General features: G+C 34.5%; 2 long non-coding RNA genes across 2 annotated transcripts; both read left to right on the plus strand.

Annotated features, from left to right (window-relative positions):
* Positions 1-240: 240 nt before the first annotated feature.
* Positions 241-15,293, plus strand: LOC133184668 (uncharacterized). The gene is made up of 3 exons (XR_009720837.1): positions 241-276; positions 14,582-14,732; positions 15,049-15,293. It is a non-coding gene; the product is annotated as an uncharacterized LOC133184668 (long non-coding RNA).
* Positions 15,294-16,015: 722 nt separating this feature from the next.
* LOC133184669 (uncharacterized) lies at positions 16,016-17,274 on the plus strand. The gene is made up of 4 exons (XR_009720838.1): positions 16,016-16,093; positions 16,277-16,736; positions 16,996-17,087; positions 17,189-17,274. It is a non-coding gene; the product is annotated as an uncharacterized LOC133184669 (long non-coding RNA).
* Positions 17,275-21,433: the final 4,159 nt, after the last annotated feature.

The raw sequence follows: 21,433 nt of genomic DNA on the forward strand, positions 1-21,433 counted from the left end.
TAACATAACTAACCATCCCCCCCCCCCTTCCCCTCAATCCCCCTTTATGCCCTTTCCTGATCTAACTGTCTTCATCTGCTAACTTGTTTTTCAACTTATTTTGTTGTGAATTTCTGTGCTTTGTTTCCCTGTTTTGAATTTTTACTAATCTCTTCTCAGTTGTATATTTTCAGGGACCCGGACGAGGGACGACGCCGAAGCAGCCAGCCGCCCAGCCCACAGACGGAGACGACCCCATTGCCCAGCCCTGTCTAGCGGCCAACATTGGCCAAAGCGGTGAGTAACAGGCTGCTTTTGTAGCACTTCTGGATTCCTGTTTTGCATTATAACTTGATCAGAGCAGCTAGGGTGCTCCTTTGACCTCCTGACTTTGTGTGTTTTCAGGAGCGTCGATCCCACTGAGACGTACAGCAGCACTCTGGAGAGCAGGGATCGACTGCCACCGCTCATTGAAGAGAGGGTAAGATTCATGTCTTAAACCTGTATTAACCGTGTTGATTTTTTTTTTTCTCATCTCACTTGAAGCAGATTGTGACCTCTCTTGATGTCTTGTCTTTCTACTGTAGAGATGCAGTGTGATGCAGCCCTCTATCCCCAGGGGTGTGTAGAGGAGACTGCCAACCCTAAGATGGTAAGATACAAACTGAAATAAATATGCTGATGTCAAATGTGATTTTTTTTTTTTTATTACTTTCTATTTTAAGGTTTTGCCAAACTATCAACGTGTCCCAAAATTTATTTTTACAATAGCTCCAAAACTATGTGGTTTATAAAGTTCAATGTTTTACTTTTTAGAAATATATCATTAATTAACAGATAGAAAGTATCACTTGATAACAAATACTTAAAGAATGTATTTATCGAGAAAAATTCTTTTAAAAAAATGCATATATTTTTAAAAAATACACTTACTTAATTCTATACTTTTATTGAAAGCCATCATTGCAGAAACAATATATGTTTATCATTGAAAGGCAAGTTGGACTTCGATAGCCTCTGGAAAGTTGTTTTCCCTGTTGATTTTGTCCAAATGTTAAGATTTGAAACCTAAAATACATTGCAAAATGGCGGATTTTATAGGGGTCTTGTCTTTATACATATCATGCTTTCAATAACCGCCTTTCAGAGACCATTCACGTCCAACTTGCCCTTCAATGATAAACATATATTATTTCTTCAATGATGGTTTTCACTAAAAGTACAGAATTAAGGAGGTGCATTTTTTTAAAATATCCAAATTTTTTAAAATTGTTCTTTCTCAAAAAATATATTTTTTTAAATATTTGTTTTTAAGTGATACTTTCTATCTGTTAATCAATGATATATTTATAAACTGTAAAAGTTTTAACTTTATACCTCACATAGTTTTGGAGCTGTTGTAAAAATAAATTTTTGGGCATGTTGTCCATTGGTAAAACCTTAAGAATTTGATAGATTGTTCGAAAAATTTTAGAGAAAGTTGATGTTGTATCAATCATATGATATGTCACTTGGAAATTAAAGTGAGAATTTATTCGTGGAAACTTCTCATGTAGGCTTATTAAAGCTTGTTTTCATATTTCTTCTGACCCTTTGGTGTGATGTTTAAGAGGGTAATGACTATTTTTATGCATAAATTACACAAAGATTTTTATTAGTGGAAACACTTAATTTTTATGAGAGCTATTCAACTGTGGCATTATTTTCTGACCTTGACTTTCCCTTTGACCTTTGCCTCACTTATACTTATTTTGCATTTACTCTGTTTAAAAAAAAATTTCCATAATAATTTCATCAAAACTTATACACACTTGTATATATGATGTATATTGGTGGGTCTATAAAAACTAGTATGTCATAATTTTCTGACCTTGAGTGTCACTTGATGTTAACCCCACTTAATTTTTTCATTTGATGTAAAATTTTCTTTGTTATATAATAAAAAATAGTTCTAGATATTTTTACCAAACTTCATACAAAGATACAAACAGATAAGACCTTCACAAATGTGTCTTTTTTTTTTTTACCTTGATCCTTTTTAAAAAAACATTCAAGATATTTTTGTCACACTTCATTCAAATTGATTAGAGCTAATCAACTATGTAATTTTTATGCCCTGCCATAAATATGGCTGGGGCATATAGAGTTTGTCATGTCCCTCTTCCATCCTTCTGTCTTTCCATCCTTCTGTCTTTCCATCTGTCCTTTCATCATGCTTTGCATTTAGCTCATTTCAAAGCTAAGTTTCAAAGAAACTGTTCAAGGTATACTTATCAAACTACATATGCTGGTTGATATTGATGAGAGCTATTCAACTGCATCAACAGGTATTGACCTTGACCTTTCCTTTGACCTCACTTCTTTGATTAGTGTTTAGCTCAGTTTAAAAAAAAAACGTTCAAGATAGTGTAATCAAACTTTATTTGCTGATACATACTAAAGTATACTTTTCAACTGCATTATTTTTTTTACCATGATGTTTCCTTTGACCTTGACCTCACTTTTCTTAAATTTGTGTTCAGCAAAATTTTCAAGAAACCATTCATGATAATTTTATCAAACTTCATATGGTAATACATACTGATGTAATATTCAACTTCATCAACATTTATTGACCTCAACCTTTCCTTTGATTTCGACCACACTTTTTTTTTTTTAAATTAGTGTTTAGCTCAGTTTAAATAAACCATTCAATATATTTTTAGCTCACCTCAATGAAGTTGGGGGAGCTTATGTAATACATGTACCATCGGCGTCTGTGTCGGCGTCCCAGGTTATGGTTTTTGGAGCAGTTTTCTTTTCAAGTACTTCTATGGCCTATATTAGTCAGAGATGCATGGAGGATGCTTCTGGTGTGTATTATTGTACCAGTCAAGGTTTCAGATGCTGCAATTTCAGCTAAAGAATGACCAGGTTAATGTTTTTGGAGCAGGTTAAAGTTTTTGGAGCAGGTCTCATTTCCAAGTAACTATAAGCCCTATATTGACCAAACTTGCATGGATGAAACATCTAAGGATGCACACTACTGAACTTGCCTCAGATGCTGGATCTGACCTACATTTTCTGGATGAGTGACTAGGTTAAAGTTTTTGGAGTAGATCTCATTTCCAAGTAACCATAACCCCTATATTGACCAAACTTGCATGGATGATACATCTAAGGATGCACACTACTGGACTTGCTTCAGATGCTGGATCTGACCTATATTTTCTGAATGAGTGACCAGGTTAAGGTTTTTGGAGCAGATGTCATTTCCAAGTAACTATAACCCCTATATTGACCAAACTTGCATGGATGATACATCTAAGGATGCACACTACTGGACTTGCTTCAGATGCTGGATCTGACCTATATTTTATGGATGAGTGACCAGGTTAAAGTTTTTGGAGCAGATGTCATTTCCAAGTAACTCTAAACCCTATATTGACCAAACTTGCATGGATGATACATCTAAGGATGTACACTACTGGACTTGCTTCGGATGCTGGATCTGACCTATATTTTCCAGATGAGTAACCAGGTTAAAGTTTTTGGAGCAGATATCATGTCCAAGTAACTATAACCCCAATATTGACTAAACTTGCATGGATGATACATCTAAGGATGCACACTACTGAACTTGCTTCGGATGCTAGATTTGACTTACATTTTCCGGATGAGTGACCAGGTTAAAGTTTTTGGAGCAGATGTCATTTCCAAGTAACTCTAAACCCTATATTGACCAAACTTGCATGGATGATACATCTAAGGATTCACACTACTGGACTTGCTTCGGATGCTGGATCATGTAAGAATTTCAGACAATGTTGATTTAAAACATCAAAGATGAGTGATAATGTAACTCTGAGATTAATTGATAGCTGGTGCCAATATATTTTCCAGATGAGTAACCAGGTTAAAGTTTTTGGAGCAGATCTCAATAAGTAACTATAAGGCCTATCTGAACCAAACTTGCATGGATGATGCATCAAGGGATGAACAATCTCAAAACTTGCTTCGGATGCTGGATTTGACTTGCATTTTCTGGATGAGTGACTAGTTTTAAGTTTTCAGATAAGTCTATTTCCAAGTAACTACAAGCCCTATCAGACCAAAATTGCATAAATGTTGCATCTAGGGATGCACACTCCTAGATTATTAGTTTAGTGTGGGACTCTGCCTTACTTAAAGACAACATTCGTTGAGGTGAGCTCTGTAATCTCTGATTACCTATGTTTATCAAACTTAATATGCTGATACTTATTTTGGAGAGCTATTCAACTGCATCAAAAACTTTTGACATTGCTTTTCCCTGTGACCTTGACCTCACTTTTCTTTAGTTTGCATTTTGCTTAGTTTTAAAGAAACCATTTGAGGTATTTTTATGTAGGCTTATGCACTTATACATAATTTGGTGAGAAGATATTCTCATTAAATTTCATACACTAATACAAAGAGCTAGGTTCACTTTATGCATAAAATGGCCCTGTCCTTATATCAATTAATTGACTATCACCTTTATCAAACTTTGTATACCGTGGTACATATTGGTGTGAGCTATTCATCTGTGTCTTTTTTTTCCCCTTTGCATGTCTTATGTCCTTGATCTCCCCATTTTTAAAGTAATCTTTAAAAAAAGGTTCATGAAATTTTCATGAAACTTTCTATATTGATAAAATTGGTATGAGCAATTTAAAATATTCAATTTCAATTTTTTATGCCCCTGGATTGAAAGATCCTGGGGATATATTGTTTTTGTCCTGTCTGTCTGTTTGTTTGTCTGTCTGTTGTCAACTTTAACATTGCCCATAACTTTTGATTGTTTTGATTGGTTGGAGCTATGACTTTCATATTTCACATGTACAGTCCCTGAAACGTTCTACTTTCCCACTTGAACGGTGAGCGAACGCTGAACGAACGGTGAACGAACGCTGAACGAACGCAGAGCGAACGGTGAGTGAACGATGTGTGAACGCTGAACGCAACTTGGTGAACGATGTGTGAACGGTGAGCAAACGCAGAATGCGAACGGAGCGCAAACGCGAACGCAAAGTGAACGGTGAACGCAAGGTGAACGATATATTCGGAATGCCTCTGATCTTTTCCTTGCATTGAAACTATTTTATTGTATTATAATGTTAGGTGCCAAAAAAAAAAAAAATAATAATAATAATAATAATAATAAATAAGTAAACCAATAAATGAATGAATAAATAAGTCAATAAAATAAATTCTCCAAAATTGTCCTAAGAAAGACGATGCATGCACATTAAGTTTTTAATCACACGATTTTTATCGCATTAAAACATTGTAATTGTTGCAGAACGCTGAAGTATAAAAGATGTTTTTTTTTAGTTGGAAAATAAAAATGTTTATTCTTATTTGATAACAAATCAGAGAAAACTTCTGACTTACAGAATGAATTAAAGCGGTTGTAACATCCATTCATATATCTCCGTGTCAAGGCGATTTCGTGTAAAGTAATGAAAAAAAAAATTAATTACAAAGGTCAGTGGATGTTTTGCATTTATACGCTCGTATTTTAAATGTTTAATACAATAATATATAGTGTCATTTCTATTTTTCATGATGATTTATTGAGCAGACTTCTACATGTATCTGTAGATGGCCTTGATTATACTCGGACAAGATAATACAAAGATGCATATTCATATTATTTGTTATAAATTCAATTTTCAGAACTTGATATTTAAGTAATATGCTGTTATAGTGTTTATTAAACAAATGAGAGAGAGAGATTCCGTTTTACATGTAGCCCCCCCTCCTTTCAGGCTTCACTAAATGTTTGTACCTATATCAAACAAAAACTCTGATTTTTTTTCTAAATATATCAGACAGTGAAAGTAACTTTTTTTTAATCAACAAATCATATCCGTATGTATGACAGTCATACTCGTTTTTATTTTCCTGCTTCAAGTTCACACGAAGTCCACGTGCTTGTCCTGTCAATCAAAATCATTCGACACTGTGCAGGTGTGAAAGTTTCGTCACATCAAAGGCGAAGTGCGAGTATTTCCAACAAGTTATAACATTTATTTTTATCATTTCTAGATTTGATTCCAACATTTAAATAATAAATGAATAAAATACATTGGGCATTAACACTTGAATTTGAAACATACTCTCTGCCAATTTCAAATACCACCGCCAACATGTGTACATTTTGAACTACTATTGTTTTGTGACTTTTTTAGATGCATGTTTGTTTTGAGACTGAAATTTTTGTTCTAAAAAAGACCTTAACTTTTTTTTAATGTTAATTAAAATATTCTGGAAATACAGTACTGTCCAAATAACTGATTTAGGGGGAAAGGGGGGGTATAAATCATATCGAACGGTTACGGTGAAGAAAGAATTTTTTTCTCTATAACTATAAACTTAACATATTATAGTAGAGAAAATTCTGTAGTGCATTACATTTTAAATAAATATTTCCTTTAACCACACTATCAGTTTCATTCACTCCAAAGATAATAAATAAACAGGATATCCGCAGTACTATGTATAACTCTCAGAACTAGTTCTATCATATTTTCTATAGTAATTGAAAAAAAAAAAACGTGTTAGAAATAAATATATTCGTAATTTTGCTGCATAATTATTTTACTTGGATAATTATATCACAAACATTTAATTAAACAAAACAACAAATTGTTGCAGTGCTTGAAGTATTTGCACATTGCCCTTAGTTAAATTTAATATTTCAGCATCGGTCTACATAGGTACAGAGTGTGCTTATAACAACGTTTATTTTCCAGAGTAATTTAATAAATAACCTAACAGCTAAGTTAGAATAATAAATATATATATCGTAGATATTTTCCCCCATGAAATAATGATTCTTCAAACACGATATGTTAGTTATTAAATTAAAAAAAAAACCTGTAACTCCTTACCTACAAAAAGTTAAGTCCTTTCACTTCGGAGTTCTGAATGACAATCAAAACTGAACGATAGGTGAACGCTGAACGCAAGGTGAACGCAAAGTGAACGGAATGAAGAGCGAACGCTGAACGCTTTGTGAACGGTGAACGCGAGCGCACGGTGAACGGTGAATGCAAAACTGTGAACGGAGAGCGAACGGTGAACGCACGGTGAACGAACGGTGAACGCACGCTGAACAAACTGTGAACGAACGGTGAGCGAACGGAAAAATGGGAAAGTAGAACGTTTCAGGGACTGTATATTGCTTGTGACAATACCTTTCTTAGGATACCATCATATTTGACCTTTTAATCTTGACCTTGGAGTTTGACCCACTTTTGCAAAATTTATGAGACTTTAACCTTGGCCATAACTGCTTGGGGTTTCAAACTTCACATGTGTATTCTTTGTGAAAAGGCCTACCTTCGGATATCAACAATTTGGACCTTTTGACCTTGACCTTGTAGTTTGACCTACTTTTGAAAAACTTTAACCTTGGCCATAACATTTGAACAGTTGGTGCTTGGGGTTTCAAACTTTACATGTTTATTCCTTGTGACAAGACCTTCCTCTGGATATCAACCTCTTTGACCTTAAGACCTTGACCTTGGAGTTTGACCTACTTTTGAAAAACTTTAACCTTGGCCATAACTTTTGAACAGTTGGAGCTAGGGCTTTCATACTTCACATATGTAATCCTTTTGACAAGATCTTCCTTTGGATACCAACCACTTTGACCCTTTGACCTTGACATAGGAGTTTGACCTACTTTTAAAAAACTTTGACCTTGTCCATAACTTTTGAATGGTTGGTGCTATGGCTTTCATACTTCACATATGTAATCCTTATGACAAGACCTTCGTTTGGATACCAACCGCTTTTACCCTTTGACCTTGATGTTTTACTTACGTTTGAAAAACCTTAACCTTCGCCATAACTTTTGAACAGTTGCAGCTAGGGCTTTCAAATTTCACAGGTATATTCCTCGAGACAAGACCTTTCTTTGGGTACCAACATTTTTTATCTTTTGGCCTGGATTTTGACTTACATTTAAGAAACTTTAACCTTCGCAATAAGCTACCATACAGGGGCATCAGTGTTTCACAAACACATCTTGTTTTACCTTGGAATACCCTATGACCTTGAATTTCACATTTTTCCTCATATTGGTCCTAGCTTTCCCTGTTTAATTCCATAAAGGATTACTTCAGAAATTTCCGTCTATCAAAAAATCTCACATAAATATAGTAATATTACTAAATATACTCTTTCGTTTCAGAGTCACAGTCATCAATGGATTCAGCACTGGAATGCTAGGGCTGGCGGCGGTCTATAAGGAGGAACAGCATGCCAACATCGATGGAAAAGAGGTATTCTTAGTTCTTAAGAAATGTGAGGTAAGAGTTTTTCCTTCATTCATTCTTTTGTATTTGCACCACCCACTAAGTACTAACCCATCCCCCTCCCTCCCTTTTGCACTTGTTCTGCTCTTTCGTTTCAGAGCCACAGTCATTGATGGGTTCAGCGCTGGAATGCTAGCAAGAGGAACAGCATGGATTAAGGAGAATCCTAGGACTTGCCTGATTCTGTCTTATTTCAGTAGGTCAGTCTCTATTATTCTTCCATGTTTTGTTCATTATTTCTCAGGGTATATGCAATTGCCGGCTTATTAGATAATGTTACCTTTGAGTCTTTATGAGTTCGAAGGATAGCACAAATAATTTTTTATAAATATTATATGGTCAAGCCTAGGGCTATGATCCAGTCTCTTAAATATAAACTTGGTAGAGGATTATTACAAAAGAATCAAAACAACAAGAAAAGTTTTCAAAATTATATTTAGATGATATCCCAATTTTTATTATAAATAACTAATCAACAACAACATGAATATATATGATCATGCAATGCCACTAGCTAGATTTACTATAGGACCCCCTTGAAATTCAGACAAAGTTTTAATAAACTTAAATTTCTAAAATTTAATTTCATAAATAATAAACAAATAAATAAATTAAACTTACATTGACATTGTAGTAATGACTAAGGTATTAAATTCCAAAAATCTGGTAACGACTACAATATTAATCTCCCCAAATCTGGTAATGACCAAAGACATTAGGCCTGAGTATCGCAAACTACCTAACGATATGATACATATCATGATACGGTCATGTGATACAATATGTATCATGATACAGCTGTCAACAATTGAATTGACCTTTATCTTAACATATAATTCTTTGATAACCTCCACAGTTATAGAAAATATACAAAGAATATCTTGATAACCCTAACCAAAGTTAATAAAAGGTGGATTTATAGTCTTGACATTGTATTTTTTCTGCTACCTTTTTTTCAGTCATTTTAAAACATTAAAGTTTGTTAGGTTGTATGTAGAAGTTTCAAACAAAACAATGAACATGGCGATTTGATACACGTATCGTCAGCCCTTGTGATCAATATGATCAATGTATTGCTGTATCGTTGCACCTCTAGAAGACAAAACCCCCCAAAACTATTTCTGACTGTACACTAGACATTAACACTTATATATGGCATAACCTACTCGGCTACATTAAGGAAGGCATGGGCTCACATCTGTGATGCACCGTATTAGAAGTTCCATTGTGACGTCATTAAAATTTTAACAAGCAACAAAAATATATTTAACCACATGGTAATGTGTAAATAACAACTTGAATTCATTTATTTTATCATTTATTTATAAAAGCATGTAAAATCACGACATTTGATAACAATGCTGCCGAGTTATAGAAGGAAATCTTGTGTCATAAATGACGTCACTAGCTTTGACTTGACGCAGTACAAGTGATCCAGGGGAGTGGATCCATTGCTTTAATACTTATAAAAATGCTTAAATAAAATATAAACCATCGCCAATGTTTAAATCTAATCAATAAAATCAAAAGGAAATAATCTATTTAAAACAATAATGTAGATTATTAATTTATCTAGGTGCTATGGAGCTGCACAAAGACAGGAAATGTAGAGAATATCTCTAACACGAAAAGTGTATACCTGATTAACCTCAAAAGTGCAAGGCATAGACTAGACTGTTTGAGCTGAAATATGGAATATCAATAGCTTATATCATGTATATTTTGAAAAGTGCTGGGAGCTGATTTTGCTCAGCATAACATTATTTTTATTCATGACAGAATTTAAGCAGAGTGGAAATTTTGAGCTTTTATACGTTTTTTTCGGTAAAATTTCGAGTATTTCCAAAACAGCTCAAACTAGCTCCCAGCACTTTTCGGGAAGCCGATGTAAATCTTTTTTTATATATATATCAATTTTTTTCTCCAAACACATGTGTTTGCCCTTGCACTAGCCTCATTTTCTACATTCAACTAAACAATTCTATTTTTATATAAGTCACGTGACACACAGGTGATACATGCAATGTAACTGTACTGAGTAAGCCACAAACCTATCCATTATGGATATCTATATTACCTTTCCTACATATTTACAGGTACTTTGTTACAAAGATTTTTAAAAATAATGCGTATTAAGAATGTACATATGTACTAAGATCGCATTTTCCATTTCCTTCCTTAACATAGCCGAGTAACCAAACGTGACATTGTGCAACCCATTTGGTCAACTAATTCTATGTAAAAGTTTTGTATAAATTTCCATAACTGGAAACATGAGAAAAATGGAAGTACAAAACATATGATAAACATGGTCCAGGAATGAATTATAAGGTAAAGCAATGACATACAACAAATAAAATACAATTTAAAAATATCGTGATGATGAATGAAGCTTCAGGTTGTATTAAATATGAGATAATAAATAAATAAACATACATTTTATCAACACACAAATTTGAGAATTGTTACAATAACTTATTTTTTGGGAAACCTTATTTTCGCAAGATACGATTTATAATTGAAGTGAAATTTTCATGAATTTCTGTAATCAGTCATTGCTCTATAAAATTTTCAATTATAGACAAAAACTTGTGAGAATATTTTTTTTGTGATAAGAAGGTGTTGCATAATATACATTAAGATGAGGTTCTCACAAAGAAAAAGTGATTTACAGTAATCTATGTGAATTAATGTTAAGTAACTATATAAACAAGCATTCTGAGAGTATTGCATTAGCAATACTAGTCCCCTACCGGCAAGTGTAATCTGGTTCCCGTTAAGAATTGAAAATGCCATAATTCCGTCAAAAATTAATGAAGCGGGACGAAATGCAAACTTGATCTATAACTAATCAAGGTAAAGCCACATACCAAAAAGCAGCTCAATATCTACAAGCGTTTAGAAGAAAATTGCGGAAAACCCGTAAAAATTGAAAAGGCCGTTATTCCGTCAAAAATGAATGAAGCGGAACGAAATTCAAACTTGATCTGTAACTCATCAAGATACACTCACATACCAAAAATCAGCTCAATATCTGGAAGCGTTTAGGAAAAAAGTGCGGAAAACCAAGTGGGACAGACTGACAGACAGACAGAGGGACAGACAGACAGACAGACAGATGGACGGACAGACGGACGGACAGACTCAGAGGAAACCTATAGTCCCCTCCGGTTTCACCGGTAGGGGACTTATTATCCAGATTAAAGAAAACTGTAGGCAATATAATATCATAGTAATCATAGTAAGCTCTGAGTGGTAATGATCTGTAATGGTCTTAACTCTATTCTAGCATTATTTGATGTCCTGAGGGGATGCTCTGCTTGTGTATATACTGATCTTCTTCAGTTTTATGTCCTCACACAGAACCACTAGAAGACAAACACCTGGATAAGAGGAAAAACATAGCAAGAACAGACCTTGTCTCAAAGGATCTACACTTTTGGAAACCAGAGCAGAAGTATGTCATGAGGCCCTCTATGCAGTCAGATATAACACTGTGTAAATTTAACCTTAGGTATTTCTATTATACTAGAAATAACTGTAAATCAAGTATTTTTCACAACTACATTTATTCTCTATTTATCAGTTTATTAAAATCTCTCTTTGATGACTAAATTTGTGCCTGAGGAATTTTTTTTTACATAATTACACAATAATAAAACAAATATTTTGCTGCCAGAAATATTTGCAAGTAAAAGAAGTTAGCTAAATTCCTGGTTATTTTTTGCAATGTGAATAAAAGTTGGTTTACAGTAATTCCTCACTGCAAACAATATAAAACATGTATTTATACAAGTATCCTTTTATCAATAAGTTACCTTTGACCAGATGGACTACCAATATAGGCATGTCATGACCTGACCTTGATAAACCAGTGCTTAGTAAGGTAATTAAGCATTTTTAAATCAGTTGAGTTAACATCTGTTTTTTGTCTGTCTTCATCTGTATAGTGCATCTTTCATCAGTCAAAAAACTTGGAAACATTTTTAGTTTCTTTTATTGAACTACTGGACTAATTTCAACCAATTTTGGCATATGGCATCAATGGGTAAAGGGATACAAAAATTTAGAATTTCATGGTCCCTGTCTTCCAGGGGTATGAAAAGTAGGGCTAAAACCATCAAAATTGGTGCTATTTTTAAAAATCTTCTGAACACCCCCAGACATCAAGCAGTCAAACTGTTGGCAATAAATGATTGTAATATTTTAATACTGATCCCTCTACCATAATTGTGAAATTCATGGCCACAAGGTCAGGAGTTTTGGAGGACTCTAATGATCATATAGTAAAAACGGCAATTCATGGATTCTTTAAAAATCTTCTTCTGTCTCCTTGTATATTTAGCATATAAACTAGGTGCATATTTTTTATAAGCAAGGGGGAATCTTCCAGATTTTTAAAACTCATAGTCCCTGGGTCAGGGGTTTTGGTGTTAGGTCAGGGCCCTGTTAAATACATAGTGAAATTGTGTTAATTCTTTAAAAATCTTCCCTGCCTCTGGGTATTTAGCAGGCATAGTGCATAATAGTGTGTGATTATGATAAGTAGGGGTGCCTCATCCAAAATTGTGAATTTCTTGGCCCCTGGGTCTAGGGCCTCTGGTGTTAAGACAGGGCTCTATTTATTATACATGTATAGTGGAAATACATTATTTCTTTGAAAAATTTTCTTCTCCTGTTTATTAAGCAAACAAACCTAGTGCATCGTAATGACAAGAAAGTACGTGTGCCTCTTGCAAAATTGTGAATTGCAAGGGGTTCTGGTGATGGGTGGAGGTATGGTAATGTATTATTGTTTGAAAATCTTTTTCATTGCTCCTGGGCATCTAGGAATACAAAGTTGAAATAAGAAAGGGTATTTTTACCAGATTTTTGAAATCTGGACCACTCAGTCTAGTGCTCACGTGCTGGGCAGGTAAATTAATTTGTATTCCATCGAGAGAAATCCCCTCATTATTCACCTATGATAAGTTATCACTGTAGATGATGTCATTGAAAGATCAATTGAATAAGATAATTATAAAAGAATTTTTATGATAAATAATCCAAAAAGTACTTTCATCATTTTTAATGATCAGGTAGAGGATGAGATTGGTTTTCAAATAGTGCTTAAGAACTACTTTTTTCTTTAGTCAAAATGGTGAAAGTGACTTGGGGGCAAGTACAGGAGCACAAAGTACATGTACAGGCAAATAAATAGATCTACTTTAAGATTTTTTACTGAATTTTGCTGATCCCTGATCATCCTATTTCTATTGCTTTTGGACAACATTGCTTAATGTGAGACCACATTTGTGAGGCACGGCATACTAAGTATCATTGTAACATCATTGAAAATTAAAAAAGTAGCAAAAATAAATTAAACCACAAGATGATATGTAAATAAAAGGTTGCATGCATTTGTTTTATCCATAATCGATTTAAAAATCAGAAATCTCACCAATTGATAACAATACTGCTAGAAACAAATCTTGTGTCCTATACGGCATTATTTGTCTTGACTTGACACAGTACAAGTGATCCAGAGGAGTGCATGGATCCCTTTGTTTAATAATTACAAAAATAATTAATTAAATACAAAATCATCATTAAATTTTCCATCTAATCAATAAAACTGAAAACAAAACTTTTCTTAAGAACATCTGTGTAAATAATTTATCAGGATCTTATCTAGCAGCACAGCGTCAGATAATGTAAAGAAAATCACAAATCCTATAATCATATTCCCATGCAATAAACCTTAGAAGGGGAAGGGCATACACTAGACTGTTTAAGACTGTTTAAGCTGAAATACGGAATATTAATTGCTTATATCATGTAAATCTAAAAAGTGCTGGGAGTTGATTGTGGTTTGAGGAATATTTTTTAAATTCTTTATGATGTGATGGCGAAGTGCAAATTTTTTGCTATTTCACACATTCTTGGCAAAATTGCGAGGACTTTCCAAACAGCACAAACTAGCTCCCAGCACTTCTCAGGCAAGGAATGTAAATTTTAATGTATATCAATTTTTATTGCAAAAAACAACCGGATGCCCATGCACTAGCGTCACTTTCTACATTCAGCCTAATAATTCTATTTTTACACCAGTCATGCGACACACAGCTGATATATACAGTGTAAATTGTACTAAGTACGACATGAACCTATTCATTACTGGTGACTATATTACCTTTCCTACAATTTTATAGTTAACATTTTTACAATGATTATTAAAGGTAATACATATTAAAAACATGTTAAGATAATATTTTCCATTGATTTCCTTAACATAGCTAAGCATGACCGATTGATGTTGACCCTCCAGGATGTGGAAATGAGAAGCTACTGTGAGCCAGATGGGAATTGGTGGAAACAACTGGAGAAGGCAAGATCGATGGACGTTGACCACCCAGACCACAGCTAGGCTAAGGACACTCATACGAAGTATGCATTATCATATATTCCATAAAAAAGATTCAATATTGAAAATAAAAATAATCAGTTTAATTTTGTTGAATGGAAATTCTGCTATCTGTACAAGTATATAGGGTTCTCTTCGGAGTTTGACCAGTGACATCCCTGATAATATGATCTGTTTTTCACATGACAGCTAGGTTAAAATTAGAAAATATATGTACAGCTACAAAAATTGTGAAAATTTCAATGAGATATGGATACATTTTTTAAGAACCAGACTCTGTCAGTTATTTAATAGTTTATTAAAGTAGAAGTATCCTTATGTCTTATTTCTTATCACAAGATGATGGACATTGACCCTCCAGGATGTGGAAATGAGCAGCTACAGCCAGACAGGAATTGGTGGAAACAAGTGGAAAAGACAAGACTGATGGACATTGACCCTCCAGGTTGTGGAAATGAGCAGCTACAGCCAGACAGGAATTGGTGGAAACAAGTGGGAAAGATAAGACTGATGGACATTGACCCTCCAGGATGTGGAAATGAGCAGCTACAGCCAGACAGGAATTGGTGGAAACAAGTGGAAAAGACAAGACTGATTGACATTGACCCTCCAGGTTGTGGAAATGAGCAGCTACAGCCAGACAGGAATTGGTGGAAACAAGTGGGAAAGATAAGACTGATGGACATTGACCCTCCAGGATGTGGAAATGAGCAGCTACAGCCAGACAGGAATTGGTGGAAACAAGTGGAAAAGACAAGACTGATTGACATTGACCCTTCAGGATGTGGATTGAGCAGCTACAGCCAGATAGGAATTTGTGGAAACAAGTGAAAAGACAAGAATGGTGGACATTGACTCTCCAGAATTTGGAAATCAGCAGCTACAGCCAGACAGGAATTGGTGGAATCAAATGGAAAATATGTGACTTAAAGATGTTGACTCTCCAAGATGTGGAAATGAACAGCTACAGCCAGACAGGAATTTGTGGAAACAAGTGGAAAAGACAAGACTGATGGACAGTGACCCTCCAGGATGTAGAAAAGAGTAACTACAGCCAGACAGGAATTGGCGGAAACAACTGGAAAAGAAGAGACTGAGGGACTCTGACCTTCCCAACAGCAAGACATATCAAAGTAGATAACTGTCACTGATCAGGTATGAGACATAATTAATGATCAAAGATCATTTTTGGAAAAGTACAGCAAAAGAATATTTGATCCTTGAACTATATTATTTAGATATGTTTGTTTTTTCTTAATATACTGATAGATGTATATTAACTCCTATTTGATAGTGTGCTTTGATGATTTGGTGACAGTAACGGGTAGGAGACTCAGATGAAGTCATGTGGATGTGCTTGACATGAATGACAAGGAACCCTCAGGTATGTGAAAGTTATCCCTAGCAGGCAATTCTCTATGACCTTTGGTTTCTCATTTTTTCTTCATTGGACCTGATTATTACCTTTTTTCATTTTTTAAAAACAGAAACTAAAGGAGTCAGTAACCATTACTCCTTTCACTTCTTTCCTGAAAAGTGATTAATACGAGACACTTGCATCTGACAGGTTGAAGAGGAGACTTAGAAGGATGGTGTTGGTAAAGTTTTCTTCAACAATGTGGAGTAGAACATTAACAACCTTACAGGAGTTGGTGGGAGCAACTGGAAAATGCAATGCTGATGGATGATGTGGAAATAAGAGGCCGCAGCCAGACGAATGAATGAGAAAAAAACTAGAAGAAGCAAGACTGATTAATGTACTTCAAGATGCAGAATAAAGTATTGCATTCGAACTGGAATTGGTGGAAACAACTGGAAAATATGTGGAAATGAGCAGCTATAGCCAGACAGGAATTGGTGGAAAACCTAGAAAATGCAAGACTGATCGATGTTGACCCTTCAAGATGTTAAAATGAGCAGCTACAGCTAGACAGGAATTGGTGGAAATACTTAGAAAAGTCAAGACTGATGGATGATGACCTTCTCAACAGCAGGACTTACCACAGTGGATAACTGTCACTGATCAGGTATGGGACATTATTAATAATCCAGGATCTTTTTTGAAAAAAGTACAGCAGAAGAACATTATGTTAGAGCTATATAATATTTTGCTAAGATATGTCTGTTCTTTTCTTAATTTCTGTTTATACTTATTTAGATGCTGAAGTAATTTAATTTAAACAATATTTTATTATGATTAAACATAACTGGATTGGACAGCAGGCACTGCCTATACAAGTCCTCTCCAAAGATGCTGAAGTATATTAATTAACATCTATTTTACAGTGTGCTTTGATGATTTAGTGACAGTACCCAGTAAGAGACTCAGATAAAATCATGTGGATGTGCTTGACATTATGAATGACAAGGAGCCTCAGGTATGAGAATAAGTACCCAAGTATGCCATTCTGTAGGACTCTGTTCTTCCTTTCTACTTCATCAGTCCTAATGGTTACCTTTTTTTCTTATTCATTGACAGAAAGTAAAAGTATTGAAGAGGCATATCCTTGTGATCATGTTTGGAAAAAGAAAGATGACAATGCAGAAAGCCAGATCTGTGAAGCACACACAAGCACATTCAGTTTACAATGTTATAATTTGTTATTATCCAGAACATATTTGTTTGAGACATTTGTTTTGGAAATGGGTGTCTGAGTTGTAAGAGGGTATGGGGTCACCCACTCTGACACGTGGGTTTTCTCCGGGTGCCCCGGTTTCCTCCCACACTGACCCCCTTCTTTTTCTCTATGTCAAAGAGATAATTGTGCTATTTTTATTATTTTATGTAGATATCTTTTATCATCTATCATTATTTTGCTATAATGTTATTTCATGTTATCGTCTAATACATTATAAAATTGTTTAGATGAAGTAGTTGAAGGCTAGTTGTAAGTAGACCTTGTCGATACCCTGGGGCATTACTGGTTGGAACTTCTTGGGTCCTTTGCCGCTACGGTTGCCAGGCTGGCCTGGGGAGGAGGGGTTGAAAACGCAACTAGTTGTAGGCTCCTTTGTCTTTCAAAAATCTTTCTTTTTATCTTATTCAACATCAAAAAAATTATGTGTAAATGTTACAGAAGAAGTGATTTTTATATATCATATTATTATTCCTGGAATGTACAACTACTTATTAAAAAGTTAGGGTGGATATAGTGACTATGAATTTATTGTGTAATTGAATATATATACAATGTGCATTACTAAGGTGACTGGATATATTGTAAATGTTAAGTACCGATTTATTTAGCTTATGTATAGTTAGTATGTATAGTTGACAGTGATTGACTTAATGAATTTATTGTTCAAATGAATATATATGCAATGTATTATTGATGTGACTGTGGATATAAAGTGATAGTAAATGTTAAATTGTGATTACCGTAGTGTGTACAAATTTACTTAAGCTATTTTAATAAGGTGGTTAATGGTGACTAAGGATTTATTGTGTTATTGAATGTATATCAGCATGTATTGATGGGACTAATTCTGCAGAGAGAGTACATGTGAATGTTAATTGTAATAGTAAATGTTAAATTGTACATCGAACAATGAATTGTGACTAGTTATGCATTGATAGTACGTGTAAATGTTAAAGTGTATAAGTAGTAAATGTTAAATTGTGACAGTGAATGATAAATTTGAATAGTTATGCAGTGATAGTACATGTAAATGTTAGAAGTAAATGCTAAATTGTGACAGTGAACAATGAATTGTGACTAGTGTAATGTTAAATTGTCTGATCTCATTGGCCAAAGTTTTGCACAAAAAAAGAGAAACCAAAAAAAAAAAAACAAAAAAAAAAACAACAACAACAACAACAAAAGAAACAAAAAGAAAAAAAAAACATGAAAGGAAAAAGAAAAAACAAAAGGAAAAAAAGAAAGAAAAAAAACAAGAAGAAACCAAAAAAGAAAAGCACTAAAAAAGAAAGGAAAAAAAGCACAAAACTTTTAATGCTGCCTGCTTGAAAAAAACAAAAACAAAAAAAAACATTGCTTCCCAGCATTTATAGGATCTGTGTTTTTTCAAGCAGAAGGTTCCAAGCCCTTGAAAGCAGAGGAGAAGTTTTTTGTTTAATAATACATACATGTAAAACATTACTTATGATGTCCCAAAAGTTAATCCTACAATCAGCTAGGGCCTGCATCAAGATGGAAGAGCCATTTAGTGTTCATTTTTAGCTCACCTGAGCTGAAAGTTCAAGTGATCTTTTCTGATCACATTTTGTCTGTTGTCAGTCTATCTTAGCTGTCTGTCTGTCTAGCTGTCCAATTGTAAATTTTTCACATTTTGAACTTCTGATGAAGAGCCATCGGGGCCAATTTCAACTAAACTTGCACAAAGGAACCTTGGATGAAGGAGATTCAAGTTTGTTCAAATGAAGGGCCATGCTCCCTTTCAAGGGAAGATAATTAAGAATTAGTATAAATTTGGTAGCATAAAAACCTTCTTCTCAAGAACCATTGGGCAAAAAAAGCTGGAACTTTTGTGAGTGCTTCATTACATAGTGTAGATTTAAATTTGTTCAAATCATGACCCCCGAGGTTAGGATGGGGCCACACATGGGGATCAAAAGTTTTACTTAGGAATATATAGGGAAATAGTCACATTGATATGGAAGCATCCTCAGGTACATAGTATAGATTCAGATTTGTTCAAATCATGACCCTGGGGGGTAGGTTGGTTCCACAATGGGGGATCAAAGTTTTACAATGTACGATATAGGCAAATATCTTTAAAATCTTCTTCTCAAGAAGAGCAATGCCATGATTAGTCATACTGAGTGGGAGCATCCTCAGGTAGTGTAGATTCAAGTTTGTTTAAATCATGACCCGGAAGGGGGGGGGGGGGTAGGGTGGAACCCCAATGGGGGATCAAAGTTTTACATTGTACGATATAGGCAAAAATCTTTAAAAATCTTTTTCTCAAGAACAGCAATGCCATGATTAGTCGTACTGATGTGGAAGCATCCTCAGGTAGTGTAGATTTCAGTGGGCCACAAGGGTGGATCAATGATTTACAAAGAAATATACACTGTATAGGAAAAAATATATAGGGGGTAGAGTAGGGCCACAAGGGGGGATCAATGTTTTACAAAGGAATATATGGGGAAAAATCTTTTCAAGAAAAGCAAAGCCATGATTAGTCATATTGATATGGAAGCATCCTCGGATAGTGTAGATTCAAGTTGTTTAAATCATAACCCACCCCAGGGGGTTTGGTGGGGACACAATGGAGATCAAAGTTTTACAAAAGAATATCTAGGAAAAAATCTGCTTTGATGAAGAAGAACAGGGCAATATTGACTCAGGTGAGCATTGTGTCCCATGGGCCTTTTTTCCAAAATCTATGGGTCTTCAGAAATTCATTATTTATTAGAAATTTGTTATCTCCTTTATTTTCTTCTTCATTTAAAATATAATTTCTGGTATTGCAATTCATACTATAGACTTTTCAATATAATATCATATACAAGTCTTTATCACAGATCTTGAGTCAGGTCAAAATATGTGTTAAATTTGAGACGAAATTCAAGTTAACAATCTCTAAACTTGTTCTATATCATAATGTAGTGCACATGCAGTGTCATCCATTTTCCCACACAGAGTGCATAATAAGGTATATGTGCAACATAAAATGTACGAATGAATTTTAAAATTAAAACAAAATTGAAAATGTTGATTTTACAACAGACGAGTAGACCATGCTGGCACGAAAAAGATCCCCCACTGCTTAATGGCTCTGATCATGAGTGTTGAGTATAGGTCAAAAACAGCTCTCCACCGGCAATTAGTGGCATCTCCATATGAGTGAAATATCCTCGAGAGGGATGTTAAACAACAAACAAAAACTCTCAGTGTCAGCGTCCCAGGTTAAATTTTTTGGAGCAGATTTCTTTTCAAGTGCCCCTATGCCCTAAATTAATCAGATATACATGGACGATACTTCTAGTATGTTTCATTTAGTATGTTTCATTGTACTTGTCAAGGTTTTTCAGCTGAAGAATGACAAGGTTAATGCTTTTGGAGCAGGTTAAAGTTTTTGGTGCACGTCTCATTTCCAAGTAAGTATTATATATCATAGGGTTCCCTATATTGATTTTTTTAATGATGTCATACCTTTTGAAATGGAAGGATGTTATGGAATTTGAAAAAGTGAATATGACAAAATATACAGTTGAACTTCGGTATCTGGAACACGGATTAACAGGAAGTTGACCACGGATTCGTACAAAAATGAATCCCACCATATGGCATGCCTAAACAAAGAGTGTGTCAAAATTTCAAGCAACTGTGATGAGTAGTTGCTGAGAAAACTGCGACCAAAATTTGTTATGTATGGTACGTACAGATGCACAGATAAACAGAAAGTTGACCACGGATTCATACAAAAATGAATCCCACCATATGGCATGCCTAAACAAAGAGTGTGTTAAAATTTCAAGCATATGCGATGAGTAGTTGCTGAGAAAACTGCGATGAAAAATTTGTTACGGACAGAAAGACAGACACACATACAGACAGACACACAAGGGTAAAACAGTATACCCCCCTCTCCTTTAATCTCCGTTAATTCGTATTAGCAATCCTGCAACAACCTACCTAAATATTTACAGCTTACATTTTTGTTTATTTTTTTTCCGATTTCCAAATTTATAATATATCCAAATTCATATTTCAAAATTGTCCTTCCATATTATCTTTCTTTAATTTCTTTTTATCAT

Source organism: Saccostrea echinata, unplaced genomic scaffold (assembly GCF_033153115.1).
Source record: "Saccostrea echinata isolate AGI-Se365-2 ecotype Australia unplaced genomic scaffold, CSIRO_AGI_Sech_v1 ptg000010l, whole genome shotgun sequence".
In the NCBI taxonomy this organism is placed as follows: Eukaryota; Metazoa; Mollusca; class Bivalvia; order Ostreida; family Ostreidae; genus Saccostrea; species Saccostrea echinata.